The sequence below is a fragment of the Pseudophryne corroboree genome, chromosome 6 (assembly GCF_028390025.1).
Source record: "Pseudophryne corroboree isolate aPseCor3 chromosome 6, aPseCor3.hap2, whole genome shotgun sequence".
In the NCBI taxonomy this organism is placed as follows: Eukaryota; Metazoa; Chordata; class Amphibia; order Anura; family Myobatrachidae; genus Pseudophryne; species Pseudophryne corroboree.
In genome coordinates this window covers 129,538,851-129,556,694 of record NC_086449.1, presented here as the reverse complement: position 1 = coordinate 129,556,694, position 17,844 = coordinate 129,538,851, and positions in this window count along the sequence as shown.

Below are 17,844 nucleotides of genomic sequence, written 5' to 3'. Positions count from 1 at the left end.
TGTATAATTCTCGGAATACTGGCGTATAATTGCTGTGATATTGCCGAATAATTCCTGTGATGTTGTCGTATAATTTTCGGAATACTGGCGTATAATTCCTGTGATATTGCTGTATATTTCCTTTGACATTGCCGTATAATTCATGTGACATTGCTGTATGATTCTCTGAATACTAGTGTATAATTAATGTGACATTGCCGTATAATTCTCGGAATACTGGCGTATAATTCCTCTCATATTGCCGTATAATTCTAGTGATATTGCTGTATAATTCTCAGAATACTGGCGTATAATTCCTGTGATACTACCATATAATTCCTGTGATGTTGCCATATAATTTTCGGAATACTGGCATATAATTCCTGTGACATTGCCGTATAATTCTTGTGACTTTGCCGTATAATTCTCTGAATATTGGCATATAATTCATGTGACATTGCGGTATAATTTTCAGAATACTGGCGTATAATTAGTGTGATATTGGCATATAATTCCTGTGATATTGCCGTACAATTCTTGGAATACTGGCATATAATTCCTGTGACACTGCCGTAAAATTCTCGAAAATACTGTAGTATAATTCCTGTGATATTGCCGTATAATTCTCTGAATACTGGCGTATTATTGCTGTGATATTGACGTATAATTCTCGGAATACTGGCATATAATTCCTGTGGCATTGCAGTATAATCTGCTAAAATACTGGCGTATAATTCCTGTGACATTGCCGTATAATTCTATGAATACTGACGTATAATTCCTTTGACACTGACGTATAATTCCTGTGATATTGCCATATAATTCCCGTGATACTGGCGTATAATTCCTGTGACATTGCAGAATAATACTCTGAATAATGGCGTATAATTCCTGTGACATTGCCGTATAATTCTCAGAATACTGGCGTATAATTCCTGTGACATTGCAGTATAATTCCTGTGATAATGCCGTATAATTCTTGGAATACTGTCAAATAATTCCTGTGATATTGCCGTTTAATTCTCTGAATACTGGCGTATAATTCCTGTGACATTGCCGTATAATTCTCTGAATACTGGCGTATAATTCCTGTAATATTGCCGTATAATTCTCGGAATACTGGCATATAATTCCTGTGATATTGCTGTATATTTCCTTTGACATTGCCGTATAATTCATGTGACATTGCTGTATGATTCTCTGAATACTGGCGTATAATTCCTGTGACATTGCCGTATAATTCTCGGAATACTGGCGTATAATTCCTCTCATATTGCCGTATAATTCTAGAGATATTGATGTATAATTCTCAGAATTCTGGCGTATAATTCCTGTAATACTACCATATAATTCCTGTGATGTTGCCATAAAGTTTTCGGAATACTGGCATATAATTCCTGTGACATTGCCATATAATTCTAGTGATATTGCTGTATAATTCTGAGAATACTGGCGTATAATTCCTGTGATACTACCATATAATTCCTGAGATGTTGCCCTAAAAATTTCGTAATACTGGCATATAATTCCTGTGACTTTGCCGTATAATTCTCTGAATACTGGCGTATAATTCCTGTGACATTGCGGTATAATTCTCAGAATACTGGCGTATAATTAGTGTGATATTGGCGTATAATTCCTGTGATATTGCCGTACAATTCTTGGAATACTGGCATATAATTCCTGTGACACTGCCGTAAAATTCTCAAAAATACTAGGGTATAATTCCTGTGATATTGCCATATAATTCATGTGATATTGCCGTATAATTCTCAGAATACTGGCGTATAATTCCTGTGACATTGCTGTATAATTCTCTAAATACTGCCATATAATTCCTGTAACATTGCCTAATAATTCCTGTGATATTGCCATATAATTCCCGTGATACTGTCGTAAAATTCCTGTGACATTGCCTTATAATTCTCTGAATACTGGCGTATAATTCCTGTGACATTATCGTATAATTCTCGGAATACTGGCGTATAATTCCTGTGATACTGACGTATAATTCTCGTAATACTGGTATATAATTCCTGTGGCATTGCCGTATAATTCTCGAAAATACTGGCGTATAATTCCTGTGACATTGCTGTATAATTCTCTGAATACTGGCGTATAATTCCTGTGACACTGACGTATAATTCCTGTGATATTGCCATATAATTCCTGTGATACTGGTATATAATTCCTGTGACATTGCAGAATAATTCTCTGAATAATGGCGTATAATTCCTGTGACATTGCCGAATAATTCTCAGAATACTTGCGTATAATTCCTGTGATATTGCAGTATAATTCTTGTAATATTACTGTATAATTCTCGGAATACTGGCATATAATTGCTGTGATATTGCCGTATAATTCCTGTGATGTTGTCGTATAATTTTCGGAATACTGGCGTATAATTCCTGTGATATTGCTGTATATTTCCTTTGACATTGCCGTATAATTCATGTGACATTGCTGTATGATTCTCTGAATACTGGCGTATAATTACTGTGACATTGCCGTATAATTCTCGGAATACTGGCGTATAATTCCTCTCATATTGCCGTATAATTCTTGTGACTTTGCCGTATAATTCTCTGAATTCTGGCGTATAATTCCTGTGACATTGCGGTATAATTCTCAGAATACTGGCGTATAATTAGTGTGATATTGGCGTATAATTCCTGTGATATTGCCGTACAATTCTTGGAATACTGGCATATAATTCCTGTGACACGGCCGTAAAATTCTCGAAAATACTGTAGTATAATTCCTGTGATATTGCCGTATAATTCTCACAATACTGGCGTATAATTCCTGTGACATTGCCGTATAATTCTCTAAATACTGCCGTATAATTCCTGTAACATTGCCTAATAATTCCTGTGATATTGCCATATAATTCCCGTGATACTGTCGTATAATTCCTGTGACATTGCCGTATAATTCTCTGTATACTGGCGTATAATTCCTGTGACATTACCGTATAATTCTCGGAATACTGGCGTATAATTCCTGTGATATTGATTTATAATTCTCGGAATACTGGCATATAATTCCTGTGGCATTGCCGTATAGTTCTCGAAAATACTGGTGTATAATTCCTGTGACATTGCCGTATAATTCTCTGAATACTGGCGTACAATTCCTGTGACACTAACGTATAATTCCTGTGATATTGCCATATAATTCCTGTGATACTGGTATATAATTCCTGTGACATTGCAGAATAATTCTTTGAATAATGGCGTATAATTCCTGTGACATTGCAGAATAATTCTCAGAATACTGGCGTATAATTCCTGTGACATTGCCGTATAATTCCTGTGATATTGCTGTTTAATTCTCTGAATACTGTCATATAATTCCTGTGTCATTGCCATATAAAATTCTCGGAAAACTGGCGTATAATTCCAGTGATATTGCCGTATAATTCTATGAATACTGACGTATAATTCCTTTGACACTGACGTATAATTCCTGTGATATTGCCATATAATTCCCGTGATACTGGCGTATAATTCCTGTGACATTGCAAAATAATTATCTGAATAATGGCGTATAATTCCTGTGACATTGCCGTATAATTCTCAGAATACTGGCGTATAATTCCTGTGATATTGCAGTATAATTCCTGTGATAATGCCGTATAATTCTTGGAATACTGTCAAATAATTCCTGTGATATTGCCGTTTAATTCTCTGAATACTGGCGTATAATTCCTGTGACATTGCCGTATAATTCTCTGAATACTGGCGTATAATTCCTGTAATATTGCCGTATAATTCTCGGAATACTGCCATATAATTCCTGTGATATTGCTGTATATTTCCTTTGACATTGCCGTATAATTCATGTGACATTGCTGTATGATTCTCTGAATACTGGCGTATAATTCCTGTGACATTGCCATATAATTCTCGGAATACTGGCGTATAATTCCTCTCATATTGCCATATAATTCTAGTGATATTACTGTATAATTCTCAGAATACTGGCGTATAATTCCTGTGATACTACCATATAATTCCTGTGATGTTGCCATAACATTTTCGGAATACTGGCATATAATTCCTATGACATTGCCATATAATTCTAGTGATATTGCTGTATAATTCTGAGAATACTGGCGTATAATTCCTGTGATGCTACCATATAATTCCTGAGATGTTGCCATAAAAATTTCGTAATACTGGCATATAATTCCTGTGATTTTGCCGTATAATTCTCTGAATACTGGCGCATAATTCCTGTGACATTGCGGTATAATTCTCAGAATACTGGCGTATAATTAGTGTGATATTGGCGTATAATTCCTGTGATATTGCCGTACAATTCTTGGAATACTGGCATATAATTCCTGTGACACTGCCGTAAAATTCTCAAAAATACTGGAGTATAATTCCTGTGATATTACCATATAATTCATGTGATATTGCCGTATAATTCTCAGAATACTGGCGTATAATTCCTGTGACATTGCCGTATAATTCTCTAAATACTGCCGTATAATTCCTGTAACATTGCCTAATAATTCCTGTGATATTGCCATATAATTCCCGTGATACTGTCGTAAAATTCCTGTGACATTGCCGTATAATTCTCTGAATACTGGCGTATAATTCCTGTGACATTATCGTATAATTCTCGGAATACTGGCGTATAATTCCTGTGATACTGACGTATAATTCTCGTAATACTGGTATATAATTCCTGTGGCATTGCCGTATAATTCTCGAAAATACTGGCGTATAATTCCTGTGACATTGCCGTATAATTCTCTGAATACTGGCGTATAATTCCTGTGACACTGACGTATAATTCCTGTGATATTGCCATATAATTCCTGTGATACTGGTATATAATTCCTGTGACAATGCAGAATAATTCTCTGAATAATGGCGTATAATTCCTGTGACATTGCCGAATAATTCTTAGAATACTTGCGTATAATTCCTGTGATATTGCAGTATAATTCTTGTGATATTGCTGTATAATTCTCGGAATACTGGCGTATAATTGCTGTGATATTGCCGTATAATTCCTGTGATGTTGTAGTATAATTTTCGGAATACTGGCGTATAATTCCTGTGATATTGCTGTATATTTCCTTTGACATTGCCGTATAATTCATGTGACATTGCTGTATGATTCTCTGAATACTGGCGTATAATTACTGTGACATTGCCGTATAATTCTCGGAATACTGGCGTATAATTCCTCTCATATTGCCGTATAATTATTGTGACTTTGCCGTATAATTCTCTGAATACTGGCGCATAATTCCTGTGACATTGCGGTATAATTCTCAGAATACTGGCGTATAATTAGTGTGATATTGGCGTATAATTCCTGTGATATTGCCGTACAATTCTTGGAATACTGGCATATAATTCCTGTGACACTGCCGTAAAATTCTCGAAAATACTGTAGTATAATTCCTGTGATATTGCTGTATAATTCTCACAATACTGGCGTATAATTCCTGTGACATTGCCGTATAATTCTCTAAATACTGCCGTATAATTCCTGTAACATTGCCTAATAATTCCTGTGATATTGCCATATAATTCCCGTGATACTGTCGTATAATTCCTGTGACATTGCCGTATAATTCTCTGAATACTAGCGTATAATTCCTGTGACATTACCGTATAATTCTCGGAATACTGGCGTATAATTCCTGTGATATTGATTTATAATTCTCGGAATACTGGCATATAATTCCTGTGGCACTGCCGTATAGTTCTCGAAAATACTGGCGTATAATTCCTGTGACATTGCCGTATAATTCTCTGAATACTGGCGTACAATCCCTGTGACACTAACGTATAATTCCTGTGATATTGCCATATAATTCCTGTGATACTGGTATATAATTCCTGTGACATTGCAGAATAATTCTTTGAATAATGGCGTATAATTCCTGTGACATTGCAGAATAATTCTCAGAATACTGGCGTATAATTCCTGTGATATTGCAGTATAATTCCTGTGATATTGCCGTATAATTCTCGGAATACTGGCGTATAATTCCTGTGACATTGCCGTATAATTCCTGTGATATTGCTGTTTAATTCTCTGAATACTGGCATATAATTCCTGTGTCATTGCCATATAAAATTCTCGGAAAACTGGCGTATAATTCCTGTGATATTGCCGTATAATTCTCTGAATACTGGCATATAATTCCTGTGACATTGCTGTAAAATTCTCGGAATACTGGCATATAATTCCTTTGATATTGCCGTATAATTCCTGTGATATTGCAGTATAATTCTCGGAATACTGGCATATAATTGCTGTGATATTGCCGTATAATTCCTGTGATGTTGCCGTATCATTTTCGGAACACTGTCATATAATTCCTGTGACATTGTCGTATAATTCTTGTGACATTGCCGTATAATTCTCTGAATACTGGCGTATAATTCCTGTGACATTGCAGTATAATTCTCGGAATACTGGCGTATAATTCCTGTGATATTGCCATATAATTCCTGTGATATTGCCGTATATAATTCTCAGAATACTGGCGTATAATTAGTGTGATATTGCAGTATAATTCCTGTGATATTGCCGTAGAATTATTGGAATACTGGCAAATAATTCCTGTGACATTGCCGTATAATTCTTGTGACTCTGCTGTATAATTCTCTTAATTCTGGCGTATAATTCCTGCGACACTAACGTATAATTCCTGTGATATTGCCATATAATTCCTGTGATACTGGTATATAATTCCTGTGACATTGCAGAATAATTCTCTGAATAATGGCGTATAATTCCTGTGACATTGCAGAATAATTCTCAGAATACTGTCGTATAATTCCTGTGATATTGCAGTATAATTCCTGTGATATTGCCGTATAATTCTCGGAATACTGGCGTATAATTAGTGTGATATTGCCGTATAATTCCTGTGATATTGCAATATAATTCCTGTGATATTGCCGTGTAATTCTCAGAATACTGGCGTATAATTAGTGTGATATTGCCGTATAATTCCTGTGATATTGCCGTAGAATTCTTGGAATACTGGGATATAATTCCTGTGACAATGTCGTATAATTCTCGGAATACTGGCATATAATTAGTGGAATATTGCCATATAATTCCTGTGATATTGCCGTAGAATTCTTGGAATACTGACATATAATTCCTGTGACATTGCCGTATAATTCTTGTGACCCTGCTGTATAATTCTCTTAATTCTGGCGTATAATTCCTGCGACATTATGGTATAATTCTCAGAATACTGGCGTATAATTAGTGTGATATTGGCGTATAATTCCTGTGATATTGCCGTACAATTTTTGGAATATTGGCATATAATTCATGTGACACTGCCGTAAAATTCTTGAAAATACTGGAGTATAATTCCTGTGACATTGCCGTATAATTCTCTAAATACTGCCATATAATTCCTGTAACATTGCCTAATAATTCCTGTGATATTGCCATATAATTCCTGTGATACTGTCGTATAATTCCTGTGACATTGACGTATAATTTCTGTGATATTGCCATATAATTCCTGTGATACTGGTATATAATTCCTGTTACATTGCAGAATAATTCTCTGAATAATGGCGTATAATTCCTGTGACATTGCCGAATAATTCTCAGAATACTGGAGTATAATTCCTGTGATATTGCAGTATAATTCTTGTGATATTGCTGTATAATTATCGGAATACCGGCGTATAATTCCTATGATATTGCTGTATAATTCCTGTGATATTGCCGTATAATTCTCGGAATACTGGCGTATAATTCCTGTGACATTGCCGTATAATTCCTGTGATATTGCCGTTTAATTCTCTGAATACTGGCGTATAATTCCTGTGTCATTGCCATATAATTCTCGGAAAACTGGCGTATAATTCCTGTGACATTGCCGTATAATTCTCGGAATACTGGCATATAATTCCTGTGATATTGCTGTATAATTCTTGCGATATTGCTGTATAATTCTCGGAATACTGGCGTATAATTGCTGTGATATTGCTGTATAATTCTTGTGATTTTGTCGTATAATTTTCGGAATACTGGCGTATAATTCCTGTGATATTGCTGTATATTTCCTTTGACATCGCCGTATAATTCATGTGACATTGCTGTATGATTCTCTGAATACTGGCGTATAATTACTGTGACATTGCCGTATAATTCTCGGAATACTAGCGTATAATTCCTCTCATATTGCCGTATAATTCTAGTGATATTGCTGTATAATTCTCAGAATACTGGCGTATAATTCCTGTGATACTACCATGTAATTCCTGTGATGTTGCCATAAAATTTTCGGAATACTGGCGTATAATTCCTGTGACATTGCTGTAAAATTCTCGGAATACTGTCATATAATTCCTTTGATATTGCCGTATAATTCCTGTGATATTGCAGTATAATTCTCGGAATACTGGCATATAATTGCTGTGATATTGCCGTATAATTCCTGTGATGTTGCCGTATCATTTTCGGAATACTGGCAAATAATTCCTGTAACATTGTCGTATAATTCTTGTGACATTGCCGTATAATTCTCTGAATACTGGCGTATAATTCCTGTGAAATTGCAGTATAATTCTCGGAATACTGGCGTATAATTCCTGTGATATTGCCATATAATTCCTGTGATATTGCCGTATAATTCTCAGAATACTGGCGTATAATTAGTGTGATATTGCCGTATAATTCCTGTGATATTGCCGTAGAATTCTTGGAATACTGGGATATAATTCAAGTGACAATGTCGTATAATTCTCGGAATACTGGCGTATAATTAGTGTGATATTGCCATATAATTCTCACAATACTGGCATATAATTCCTGTGACATTGCCGTATAATTCTCTAAATACTGCCGTATAATTCCTGTAACATTGCCTAATAATTCCTGTGATATATCCATATAATTCCCGTGATACTGTCGTATAATTCCTGTGACATTGCCGTATAATTCTCTGAATACTGGCGTATAATTCCTGTGACATTACCGTATAATTCTCGGAATACTGGCGTATAATTCCTGTGATATTGATTTATAATTCTCGGAATACTGGCATATAATTCCTGTGGCATTGCCGTATAGTTCTCGAAAATACTGGCGTATAATTCCTGTGACATTGCCGTATAATTCTCTGAATACTGGCGTATAATTCCTGTGACACTGACGTATAATTCCTGTGATATTGCCATATAATTCCTGTGATACTGGTATATAATTCCTGTGACATTGCAGAATAATTCTCTGAATAATGGCGTATAATTCCTGTGACATTGCAGAATAATTCTCAGAATACTGGTGTATAATTCCTGTGATATTGCAGTTTAATTCCTGTGATATTGCCGTATAATTCTCGGAATACTGGCATATAATTCCTGTGACATTGCCGTGTAATTCCTGTGATATTGCCATTTAATTCTCTGAATACTGAAGTATAATTCCTGTGTCATTGCCATATAATTCTCGGAAAACTGGCATATAATTCCTGTGACATTGCGGTATAATTCTCAGAATACTGGCGTATAATTAGTGTGATATTGGCGTATAATTCCTGTGTCATTGCCATATAATTCTCGGAAAACTGGCGTATAATTCCTGTGATATTGCCGTATAATTCTCTGAATACTGGCGTATAATTCCTGTGACATTGCTGTAAAATTCTCGGAATACTGGCATATAATTCCTGTGATATTGCAGTATAATTCTCGGAATACTGGCATATAATTGCTGTGATATTGCCGTATAATTCCTGTGATGTTGCCGTATCTTTTTCGGAATACTGGCAAATAATTCCTGTAACATTGTCGTATAATTCTTGTGACATTGCCGTATAATTCTCTAAATACTGCCATATAATTCCTGTAACATTGCCTAATAATTCCTGTGATATTGCCATATAATTCCTGTGATACTGTCGTATAATTCCTGTGACATTGACGTATAATTTCTGTGATATTGCCATATAATTCCTGTGATACTGGTATATAATTCCTGTTACATTGCAGAATAATTCTCTGAATAAAGACGTATAATTCCTGTGAAATTGCCGAATAATTCTCAGAATACTGGAGTATAATTCCTGTGATATTGCAGTATAATTCTTGTGATATTGCTGTATAATTATCGGAATACCGGCGTATAATTCCTATGATATTGCTGTATAATTCCTGTGATATTGCCGTATAATTCTCGGAATACTGGCGTATAATTCCTGTGACATTGCCGTATAATTCCTGTGATATTGCCGTTTAATTCTCTGAATACTGGCGTATAATTCCTGTGTCATTGCCATATAATTCTCGGAAAACTGGCGTATAATTCCTGTGACATTGCCGTATAATTCTCGGAATACTGGCATATAATTCCTGTGATATTGCTGTATAATTCTTGCGATATTGCTGTATAATTCTCGGAATACTGGCGTATAATTGCTGTGATATTGCTGTATAATTCTTGTGATTTTGTCGTATAATTTTCGGAATACTGGCGTATAATTCCTGTGATATTGCTGTATATTTCCTTTGACTTCGCCGTATAATTCATGTGACATTGCTGTATGATTCTCTGAATACTGGCGTATAATTACTGTGACATTGCCGTATAATTCTCGGAATACTAGCGTATAATTCCTCTCATATTGCCGTATAATTCTAGTGATATTGCTGTATAATTCTCAGAATACTGGCGTATAATTCCTGTGATACTACCATGTAATTCCTGTGATGTTGCCATAAAATTTTCGGAATACTGGCGTATAATTCCTGTGACATTGCTGTAAAATTCTCGGAATACTGTCATATAATTCCTTTGATATTGCCGTATAATTCCTGTGATATTGCAGTATAATTCTCGGAATACTGGCATATAATTGCTGTGATATTGCCGTATAATTCCTGTGATGTTGCCGTATCATTTTCGGAATACTGGCAAATAATTCCTGTAACATTGTCGTATAATTCTTGTGACATTGCCGTATAATTCTCTGAATACTGGCGTATAATTCCTGTGAAATTGCAGTATAATTCTCGGAATACTGGCGTATAATTCCTGTGATATTGCCATATAATTCCTGTGATATTGCCGTATAATTCTCAGAATACTGGCGTATAATTAGTGTGATATTGCCGTATAATTCCTGTGATATTGCCGTAGAATTCTTGGAATACTGGGATATAATTCCTGTGACAATGTCGTATAATTCTCGGAATACTGGCGTATAATTAGTGTGATATTGCCATATAATTCTCACAATACTGGCATATAATTCCTGTGACATTGCCGTATAATTCTCTAAATACTGCCGTATAATTCCTGTAACATTGCCTAATAATTCCTGTGATATATCCATATAATTCCCGTGATACTGTCGTATAATTCCTGTGACATTGCCGTATAATTCTCTGAATACTGGCGTATAATTCCTGTGACATTACCGTATAATTCTCGGAATACTGGCGTATAATTCCTGTGATATTGATTTATAATTCTCGGAATACTGGCATATAATTCCTGTGGCATTGCCGTATAGTTCTCGAAAATACTGGCGTATAATTCCTGTGACATTGCCGTATAATTCTCTGAATACTGGCGTATAATTCCTGTGACACTGACGTATAATTCCTGTGATATTGCCATATAATTCCTGTGATACTGGTATATAATTCCTGTGACATTGCAGAATAATTCTCTGAATAATGGCGTATAATTCCTGTGACATTGCAGAATAATTCTCAGAATACTGGTGTATAATTCCTGTGATATTGCAGTTTAATTCCTGTGATATTGCCGTATAATTCTCGGAATACTGGCATATAATTCCTGTGACATTGCCGTGTAATTCCTGTGATATTGCCATTTAATTCTCTGAATACTGAAGTATAATTCCTGTGTCATTGCCATATAATTCTCGGAAAACTGGCATATAATTCCTGTGACATTGCGGTATAATTCTCAGAATACTGGCGTATAATTAGTGTGATATTGGCGTATAATTCCTGTGTCATTGCCATATAATTCTCGGAAAACTGGCGTATAATTCCTGTGATATTGCCGTATAATTCTCTGAATACTGGCGTATAATTCCTGTGACATTGCTGTAAAATTCTCGGAATACTGGCATATAATTCCTGTGATATTGCAGTATAATTCTCGGAATACTGGCATATAATTGCTGTGATATTGCCGTATAATTCCTGTGATGTTGCCGTATCTTTTTCGGAATACTGGCAAATAATTCCTGTAACATTGTCGTATAATTCTTGTGACATTGCCGTATAATTCTCTGAATACTGGCGTATAATTCCTGTGACTTTGCAGTATAATTCTCGGAATACTGGCGTATAATTCCTGTGATATTGCCATATAATTCCTGTGATATTGCCGTATAATTCTCAGAATACTGGCGTATAATTAGTGTGATATTGCTGTATAATTCCTGTGATATCGCCGTAGAATTCTTGGAATACTGGGATATAATTCCTTTGACAATGTCGTATAATTCTCGGAATACTGGCGTATAATTAGTGTGATATTGCCATATAATTCCTGTGATATTGCCGTAGAATTCTTGGAATACTGGCATATAATTCCTGTGACATTGCCGTATAATTCTTGTGACTTTGCTGTATAATTCTCTTAATACTGGCGTATAATTAGTGTGATATTGGCGTATAATTCCTGTGATATTGCCGTACAATTCGTGGAATATTGGCATATAATTCATGTGATACTGCCGTAAAATTCTCGAAAATACTGGAGTATAATTCCTGTGACATTGCCGTATAATTCTCTAAATACTGCCGTATAATTCCTGTAACATTGCCTAATAATTCCTGTGATATTGCCATATAATTCCTGTGATACTGTCGTATAATTCCTGTGACATTGCCGTATTATTCTCGGAATACTGGCGTATAATTCCTGTGACATTGACGTATAATTCCTGTGATATTGCCATATAATTCCTGTGATACTGGTATATAATTCCTGTGAAATTGCAGAATAATTCTCTGAATAATGGCATATAATTCCTGTGACATTGCCGAATAATTCTCAGAATACTGGAGTATAATTCCTGTGATATTGCAGTATAATTCTTGTGATATTGCCGTATAATTCTCGGAATACTGGCATATAATTCCTGTGACATTGCCGTATAATTCCTGTGATATTGCCGTTTAATTCTCTGAATACTGGCATATAATTCCTGTGTCATTGCCATATAATTTTCGGAAAACTGTCGTATAATTCCTGTGACATTGCCGTATAATTCTCGGAATACTGGCATATAATTCCTTTGATATTGCCGTATAATTCCTGTGATATTGCTGTATAATTCTCGGAATACTGGCGTATAATTGCTGTGATATTGCCGTATAATTCCTGTGATGTTAACGTATAATTTTCGGAATACTGGCATATAATTCCTGTGACATTGTCGTATAATTCTTGTGACATTGCCGTATAATTCTCATAATACTGGCGTATAATTAGTGTGATATTGCCGTATAATTCCTGTGATATTGCCGTGGAATTCTTGGAATACTGGCATATAATTCCTGTGACATTGCCGTATAATTCTCAGAATACTGGCGTATAATTATTGTGATTTTGCAGTACAATTCCTGTGATATTGCCGTAGAATTCTTGGAATACTGGCATATAATTCCTGTGACAATGTTGTATAATTCTCAGAATACTGGTTTATAATTCCTGTGATATTGCCATATAATTCCTGTGATATTGCCGTATAATTCTCAGAATACTTGCGTATAATTAGTGTGATATTGCCGTATAATTCCTGTGATATTGACGTAGAATTCATGGAATCCTGTCATATAATTCCTGTGATATTGACGTATAATTCTCGGAATACTGGCGTATAATTCCTATGATATTGCCGTATAATTCCTGTGATATTGACGCATAAATCTCAGAATACTGGAGTATAATTCCTGTGACATTGCCGTATAATTCTCTTAATTCTGTCATATAATTCCTGCAACATTGCCTAATAATTCCTGTGATATTGCCATATAATTCCTGTGATGCTACCATATAATTCCTGTGACATTGCTGTATAAATCTCGGAATCCTGCCTTATAATTCCTGTGATATTGCTGTAAAATTCCTGTGATATTGCCGTATAATTCTCAGAATAATGGCGTATGATTCCTGTGATATTGCCGTATAATTACTGTGATATTTCAGTATAAATCTCAGAATGCTGACGTATAATTCCTGTGACATTACCGTATAATTCTCTGAATACTGCTGTATAATTCCTGTGACATTACTGTATAATTCCTGTGATATTGCCGTATAATTCCCGTGATACTGGCGTATAATTCCTGTGACATTGCTGCATAATTCTCTTAATACTGGCGTTTAATTCCTGTGACAATGCTGCATAATTCTCTGAATACTGGCGTATAATTCCTGTGACATTGCCATATAATTTTCATAATACTGGCATATTATTCCTGTGATATTGCAGTATAATTCCTGTGATATTGCCATATAACTCTCAGAATACTGTTGCATAGTTCCTGTGACATTGATTTATAATTCCTATGATATTGCCGTATAATTCACGTGATACTGCCATTTAATTCCTGTGACATTGGAGCATAAATCTCTCAATACTGGTGTATAATTCCCTGTGATATTGCCGTATAAGTCCCAGAATACTGGTGTATAATACCTGTGATATTGACGTATAATTCCTGTGATATTGCCGTATAGTTCCCAGAATACTGGTGTATAATTCCTGCGATATTGCCGTATAATTCCTGTGGCATTGCCGTATAATTCCTGTGATATTACCGGTTAATTCTCTGAAAACTGGCAAATAATTCCTGTGACATTGCTGTATAATTATTGGAATACTGGCGTATAATCAGTGGCGCAAGTTCGTCCCAGTCGCCAGGAGGCATAATAAATGTAGATGCTCCCCTACATATACACACACATACCATATGTAGCTATCCGGCACTAAGGGTGAACAGTAGCAGTGTGCTCGGGTACCTTTCCCAATAGTAATATAGATACACATAGAAAGTGGACGCACTCCAAGTCAGTCATTACAATAAAACAGACACCAGCATACCATTATAGTACACATACAGTGCTCCCTCACCCGCCAGCAGGTCTCGATGGAGATGCTTTGGTGCAGCGGTGTGCCGATATAATTAGTGTTCCCTCTAGGATTTTTTTAGGGCAGGGTGCTGATCACGGGGAGGGCACATTTCTCCATTCGGGAGGGTACATTTTTAAGTTAGATGGGCAAACTTAGGTACATACTATAATGCTTGGTGCTCCCATTCCTATAGGTCAAAACATGGACAGTGCGCATCGAAGGCGCGCAGCAAAAATCTAGGGGCGTTGTTTCGTGGGGAATGGGCATGGCCACATAATAGTGGCAATTCACATTACACCACACGGTAGTGCACCTAATACACATTGCACCAGGTAGAACCTCCTATACACACTGCGACAGGTAGAGCACGTTATACATATTGCGCCAGATAGAGCACGTTATACACATTGCGTCAGGCAGAGCACTGAGGCACACTGCACCAGGTAGAGAGCGCTGAGGCACACTGCACCAGGTAGAGAGCACTGAGGCACATTGCACCAGGCAGAGAGCACTGAGATTGAAGTTTACAGCTGCAAAATACTTAAAAGGTTAATTTAGCCCAGGGGGACTCTCATGTGCCTATCGGGTCCGGCGGCGCACGGGTGGGTCCGGCGGCGTGGTGGGGTCCGGCAGGCAGCAAACGGCGGGGTGGCAGGGCGCACAAAAATGGGCAGGGCGGGATTCAGCTGTCTAAAAAAGGGGCAGACACCTAGCGTGAACACTAGATATATATAAAAAAAACACAAACACCTCATTCACTTAAACACACACACATGTCTCTCGCTTAAACACACACGCCGCTTTCACACACACACACACACACGCACACACGCACACGCACACACACATGCCTCCCACTTACACACACACACATGCCTCTCACTTACATACACATGCCTCTCACTTACACACACCTCTCACACACGTGCCTCTCACTTACACACACACACACACCTCTCACACACGCGCCTCTCACTTACATACACATGCCTCTCACTTACATACACATGCCTCTCACTTACACGTCTCTCACTTACATACACATGCCTCTAACTTACACACACACACACATGCCTCTCACTTACATACACATGCTTCCCACTTACACACACACACATGCCTCCCACTTACACACACATACATGCCTCTCACACACATGCCACTCACTTACACACATCACTCACACACATGCCTCTTTTACTTGAATGCACAACTTTCCTTAAAAACACACACACACCTCACTTAAAAACAAGCACACACAAAACACAGTGCTTTCCCCCAAATACACCTATCCCCCACCCCCCATACAGTGCCTACCTTTGGCTATCATCAGGCTGACGGAGCATGGAGGAGCAGAGAGCTTCCCTCGGCTGGCTTACTAAACTAGAAGCGCCCGGGAGGAGCTGCACTCTGGAGCTCCCCCTAGCTGCAGCCAGTGCCATCTCTCTGTACAGGAGGCAGCCTCCGTGTCACTGACACAGCTCCTCCATCTGCAATAGCAGCGCGGTCCTCAGGCAGCGGGAGACAGTGGAGGAGATGTGCCCCCTTGTGGTCAGGAGCCTGGCGGCAGCCGACTCCACTGCCTCCCACAGTTCCGCCACTGCGTATAATTCCTGTGATATTTCCGTATAATTCTCAGAATACTGGCGTATAATTCCTGTGATATTGCTGTATAATTCCTGTGACATTGCCGTATAATTCCTGTCACATTGCCGTATAATTCTCGGAATATTGGCGTATAATTCACGTGACATTGCCGTATAATTCCTGTGACATTACCGTATAATTTTCGGAATACCGACGTATAATTCCTGTGATATTGCCATATAATTCTTGTGATATTGCCGTAAATATCTCGGAATACTGGCATATAATTCCTGTGACATTGCCATCTTATTCTCAGAATACTGGCATATATCTCCTGTGATATTGCCGTATAATTCTCGGAATACTGTCGTATAATTCCTGTGATATTGGCGTACAATTCCTGTGACATTGCCGTATAATTCTTTAAATACTGCCATATAATTCCTGTAACATTGCCTAATAATTCCTGTGACATTGCCGTATAATTTTCGGAATAATGGCGTATAATTCCTGTGATATTGCCGTAAAATTCCTGTGATATTGCCGTATAATTCTCGTAATACTGGCATATTATTACTGTGACATTGCCGTATAATTCTCAGAATAATGGCGTATAATTCCTGTGATATTGCCGTATAATTCCTGTGATATTGCCGTATAATTCTCAGAATACTGGCATATAATTTCTGTGACAGTGCCGTATAATTCTCGGGATACTGCCGTATAATTCCTGTGACATTGCTGTATAATTCCTGTGATATTGCCATATAATTCCCGTGATACTGGCGTATAATTCCTATGACATTGCTGTATAATTCTATGAATACTGGAGTATAATTCCTGTGACATTGCTGTATAATTCCTGTGATATTTCCGTTTAATTCTCTGAATACTGGCGTATAATTCCTGTGACATCGCCTTATAATTCTCGGAATACTGGCGTATAATTCCTGTGATATTGCCGTATAATTCCTGTGACATTACCGCACAATTTTTGGAATACTGACGTATAATTCCTATGATATTGGCATATAATTCTTGTGATATTGCCGTATATATCTTGGAATACGGTCGTATAATTCCTGTGACATTGCCGTATAATTCCTGTGATATTGCCTTAAAATTCTCTGAATACTGGC